Source organism: Xenopus tropicalis, chromosome 2 (genome assembly GCF_000004195.4).
Source record: "Xenopus tropicalis strain Nigerian chromosome 2, UCB_Xtro_10.0, whole genome shotgun sequence".
NCBI classification, from domain to species: domain Eukaryota; kingdom Metazoa; phylum Chordata; class Amphibia; order Anura; family Pipidae; genus Xenopus; species Xenopus tropicalis.
In genome coordinates, this window is record NC_030678.2 from 100,939,726 (window position 1) to 100,946,000 (window position 6,275).

Consider the following 6,275-nt stretch of genomic DNA (forward strand, 5'->3'; position numbering starts at 1 on the left):
TGCTCCTTTTCACTACTATTATTATTTTTCGCTATGGAACCACTTGCTCATTTAATTCATAACATTAATGCTGCAGGTTATTAAAAGATACATCAGGTTTACAAAAATGAATATGTATGTAGATGATATCAAACTAATTTTAACTAAACCTCTTACTATTATTTTTAATTTGTTTAATATTTTAGATACATTTCATCTGATTTTGAGCCTCCAAGTCCAAACCTATTAACGTCTCCGAACCTCTTGGATTCAATTCTTGCAAATCAATTTTCCCTTTCATTGGAGGAAACATTAGTGGGTTATTTAGGAGTCAAGATAACAAAATCATATGCCACACTGTAAAGGTGTTCCCATCTTATAAACAGGCTTCATATGCTTTTGTAAGAATGGTCCAAGTACTCCACCTTTTGGCTTGGTTGTATTGCTGCTGTTTAAATGGCCCTTCTCTCAAAACTTTTATTTGCCTTTAATGCTCTTCCCATCCAGGCTGATAACAGACTACAAAGGAAAATCTGGATTTTTTTGTAACAATAAATACCATAAAGTCAATAAGATCCTTCTCTATTGCTCTTATAATCAAGGAATAATGAAGGTTCCATTATAAGATAATTATTTTAGAGCTGCTAGAGCAGCACAATTAAGAGAATGGAATTAATTACCTCTAGGTCTGAAAATACATCAATGTATCCACTCTTTGACTACTAATAATGTTCAGGAATAACATTACAAACCCTTTTATTAAATTTCATCTACACATGGTTCTCCTTAAAGAAGAATTTGATTCCCCATGTTTCACGAAGTTTTTTGCAACCCATTGGATGATTTTTTTAACACATGGAAAGCTGAAGTCTCTGTATACATCAGGAATCATATGCTTTTCCCTAAACAGAATGCTTCCAGTATAACCAACCTTCTAATTTTTTATAACTTACAATCACATGGGGTAACACTAGAGGGCGCATTTTACAAGCTACCTTGCCATAACCCCTTTCAGTCAAGGTGACATCTCACTTATTTATTCAATTGACAATGACCTACCAATTACTCATACTTATATGAAAGCACAGGAACAAAAAAGCAAGCCCTCGTATTTCATTGGAAACTTGGGTGAGGATTTGATCCTTGGTACGGAAACTTTCCTCTAATGATGGGGTCAAAGAATTGGCGTATAAAGTACTACATCGGTGGTACCTTGCTTGAGTACATAAGCATGCTTTAGATTCCAGTTTTCCATAGATTTGTTTTAGGGAATGCTCCATTAAGGGAGACTATCTTCATGTCTGGTGGCATTGCCCTATTGTTTTGTTTCTTTAGACCGAAGTGGTTGAAATGGCCTCCCAAGTATTTACATGTATGGCCAGCTTAAAGGGGTTTCTTCACCTTTGAGTTAACAATTGGTCTTCATTTTCTATTTGTATTTTTTTTTTAATTATTTTACTTTGTTCAGCAGCTCTCCTGTTTGGAGTTTCAGCAGCTATTTGGTTGCTAGGATCCAAACTACCAGGGAGTGGTTTAAATGACTAATAAATGAATAGGAGAGGGACTGAATAGAAAAATGAGTACTAAAAAGTAATAATAACAATTAAACTGTAGTTTCACAAAGCAATCATTTTTTTGTTCATACTTTTAGTATGACATAGATGATGTTATTTTGATTTTTTGTAGGTTTTGAATTAGCTTTTTGTCCAGCAGCACTCCAGGTTGGAATTTCACCATCTTGTGGCTAGTGTCCAAATTACCCTAGCAACCAGGCAGTGGTTTGAATATGATACTAAAATATGAATAGGAGAACAGCTGAATAGAAAGATAAGTATTAAAAAATGACAACAACAATAACATCATACCCTCACAGACCAATAGTTTATGAGCTGCCGGGGTCAGTGACCCCCATTTGGAAGCCTGAAACTGCAAGAAGGCAAATTATACAAAGACTGTAAACAATAATGAAGACCAATTGAAAAGCTATTTAGAATTGTCTATGCCAGTGCTGTCCAACTGGCAGCCCGCGGGCCGCATGCGGCCCACGACCACCCTCTGTGTGGCCCCCCACCTGTCTGGCTGCTTTGATGGTTTACCCTTGTGTAAACTTTAAATGGTTTCAGTACTGAGATTAACTGCCCCCCTGCATGGTTCTCACTTCAGATTCAGGCTGTAATCCCTCTGTATTGTTTAAATATGTAATCCCCTGTACTGTTCACACCTTTTAATCTATGCATTGTTCACCCCCCAGACTCAGGCTGTAATCACCCTCATTGTTTGTCTGTTCACACCTCAGACATACATTGTATGTACTGCCTGGACTATGCTGCCTGTGTGTAGGCAGCATAGGGTAGGCAGAGTATGGCACATAGGCAGCATAGGGCAGGGAGGGTATGGCACAAACAGGCATCATAGGACAGGGAGGGTTATTGAACACACAGGCAGCATAGGGCAGGGAGAGTATGGCACACACAGGCAGGGTAGGGCAGAGTATGGCACACACAGGCAGCATATGGCACACACAGGCATCATAGGGCAGTCAGAGTATGGCACACACAGGCAGCATATGGCAGACACAGGCAGCATATGGCACATACAGGCATCATAGGACAGGCAGAGTATGGCAGACACAGACATCATAGGGCAGGCAGAGTATGGCACACACAAGTAGGTGCCTGTGGGAGGTGAACCTAGCAGGGGTTTGTTCTGGGAGTTTGTTAGCAGTTGGAAATAGCCATTAAATGGTCCCTAAGGTGTGTAATTATATGCTGGGGGTTGCTATGCTATCCACAGGGGAGGAGGAGTCATATGGATTTTAGGGTATGTCTTAATATGACATAATATAATTCTTTCACATATGAATGATGGTTGATATCCCTGCAGTGAGGACCAAGCATTTCGGTTTTTGCTGCACTACTACCATTGTGATAAAATGGGTGTGGTTTGAAGTGGGTGTGGTTTAAAGGGGGAGTGGTCAAAACTGGCTTCCATTAGCGGCCCTCCACCATGGATGCGTGAGAAATTCCGGCCCTCGGCACCGCAGAAGCTAGACAGCACTGGTCTATGCTATAACATACTAAAAGTTAACTTAAAGGTGAACCACCCCTTTAACTTTTCAATTCCTGAATAGAAAAAATTAGTTAGTCATTTGTCAATTAAAAGGCAATTCTAGTCCAGGTCCCTCTTCCTGGTGTAATAAAATTGAAAACCCAGATGAAAGGATAGGCTTTCCTACAGATGTTTTTCTTCCTCCTTCCCAAACCTAAAAAAACGACCCTACATGTGTCCAAAACTATATCCATATTTCAGTTCTTAATGTTAATATTCCAGACCAATCTGAATTTGTTACCAGGAGGAAGACCATGGCCGCAACGTTATAGAAGGTGCCAATATTTGTAGAAACTCTTTGTTAGTATTGATGTTGGATATTCATAAGGCATTTGACTCTTTACCCTAGCCCTATCTTCTTTATATACTACCTATATACAGTGGCTTGCAAAAGTAATCGGCCCCCTTGAACTTTTCCACATTTTGTCACATTACAGCCACAAAAATGAATCAATTTTATTGGAATTCCACGTGAAAGACCAATACAAAGTGGTGTACACGTGAGAAGTGGAACGAAAATCATACATGATTCCAAACATTTTTACAAATAAATAACTGCAAAGTGGGGTGTGCGTAATTATTCAGCCCCCTGAGTCAATACTTTGTAGAACCACCTTTTGCTGCAATTACAGCTGCCTGTCTTTTAGGGTATGTCTCTACCAGCTTTGCACATCTAGAGACTGAAATCCTTGCCCATTCTTCTTTGCAAAACAGCTCCAGCTCAGTCAGATTAGATGGACAGCTTTTGTGAACAGCAGTTTTCAGATCTTGCCACAGATTCTCGATTGGATTTAGATCTGGACTTTGACTGGGCCATTCTAACACATGGATATGTTTTGTTTTAAACCATTCCATTGTTGCTCTGGCTTTATGTTTAGGGTCGTTGTCCTGCTGGAAGGTGAACCTCCGCCCCAGTCTCAAGTCTTTTGCAGACTCCAAGAGGTTTTCTTCCAAGATTGCCCTGTATTTGGCTCCATCCATCTTCCCATCAACTCTGACCAGCTTCCCTGTCCCTGCTGAAGAGAAGCACCCCCAGAGCATGATGCTGCCACCACCATATTTGACAGTGGGGATGGTGTGTTCAGAGTGATGTGCAGTGTTAGTTTTTCCGCCACACACAGTGTTTTGCATTTTGGCCAAAAAGTTCCATTTTGGTCTCATCTGACCAGAGCACCTTCTTCCACATGTTTGCTGTGTCCCCCACATGGCTTGTGGCAAACTGCAAACGGGACTTCTTATGGTTTTCTGTTAACAATAGCTTTCTTCTTGCCACTCTTCCATAAAGGCCAACTTTGTGCAGTGCACAGATTCCCCCACCTGAGCTGTAGATCTCTGCAGCTCCCCCAGAGTCACCATGGGCATCTTGGCTACATTTCTGATCAGCACTCTCCTTGTTCGGCCTGTGAGTTTAGGTGGACGGCCTTGTCTTGGTGGGTTTACAGTTGTGCCATACTCCTTCCATTTCTGAATGATCGGTGGAACAGTGCTCCGTGGGATGTTCAAGGCTTTGGAAATCTTTTTGTAGCCTAAGCCTGCTTTAAATTTCTCAATAACTTTATCCCTGACCTGTCTCGTGTGTTCTTTGGACTTTATGGTGTTGTTGCTCCCAATATTCTCTTAGACAACCTCTGAGGCCGTCACAGAGCAGCTGTATTTGTACTGACATTAGATTACACACAGGTGCACTCTATTTAGTCATTAGCACTCATCAGGCAATGTCTATGGGCAACTGACTGCACTCAGACCAAAGGGGGCTGAATAATTACGCACACCCCACTTTGCAGTTATTTATTTGTAAAAAATGTTTGGAATCTTGTATGATTTTCGTTCCACTTCTCACGTGTACACCGCTTTGTATTGGTCTTTCACATGGAATTCCAATAAAATCGATTCATGTTTGTGGCTGTAATGTGACAAAATGTGGAAAAGTTCAAGGGGGCCGAATACTTTTGCAAGCCACTGTATAATATCGCTGGTCCTTACAGGCCCTACAGCTATTATATAGATATCAAATAGGTTATATAAATGAATAGGTCATCAGTCTTCTGACATTACCATTGTGAGGGGTACCTGACAAAGGTGCTCCTTTTCACCACTATTATTATCTTTCGCTATGGAACCACTTGCTCATTTAATTCATAACATTAATGCTGCAGGTTATGAAAAGGTTTACAAAAATTAACATGTATGCAGACGATATCAAACTAACTTTAACTAAACCTCTTACTATTCTAATTTAATATTTTAGATAAATTTAAGCTTGAGCTTCCAAATCCAAACCTTAAATCTCTTGGATTCAATTCTTGGATTTTCCCTTTCATTGGAGAAAAACTTCAGGTTATTTAGGAATCAAGATTATACATAAACTATTAAAACCTGCCTTAGAATCTGTATTATCTTTACATTATACTGTATTACCAATACTACAATGTTAATGCAGATATTGGCAGCAATGCACATGGTAACAGCATTACATCAATATCTTTCTCCTCCCCCCTCTTCTCTTTATTTTTATAGCTCTAGTTAGAGGGGAAAAAAAAAAAAAAAAGGCCCTAACATATACAAGTAACATACTATTAATCAGCATATAAGGCTACATTGTCTCCATGGGAAGATGTCGGACAATATTTCTGCACCTTCTTCAGTTGTATTCTATGCTATAAGATCCATGGCTCATTGACACAAATTTTATTCAGTTTTATTTTTACCACTTTGCACAATTTTTCTTTTCCAACATGGTTATGCATCTCTATAATTTACACAGATTTTATGTCTCTGTTTATGTATTTTGCCACTTTTAATGCTGTTTTCAACGTTGATCACCTTCTCAAATCTGTATTAGGAGTAGTCTGTAGTGCTGATGATGTAACAGAACATCTTTTCTCCTTTATGGGATCATTGAAAATAGTTGGGGAAAAAAAGTGTAAGGTCAACTTTAAACAAATATATACTTATGATTCCATAAAAGTCTGCAATATTAATGGAAAAACATATCCCACTTCAGACACAAGCTCATTCATCTACATCAGAACTACCTCTGCTTCAATTCTAAAAGTTGCATTATTCCATGAGCCTAAGGGAAGGTTCTTACAAGTAACAGGTTTTCCTTTTGATTGTGGAATGAGGTATGTTTATGAAAAAATGATGTTGTGAAGCTGAAATACTGTGTATGTAACATTTCTACATTA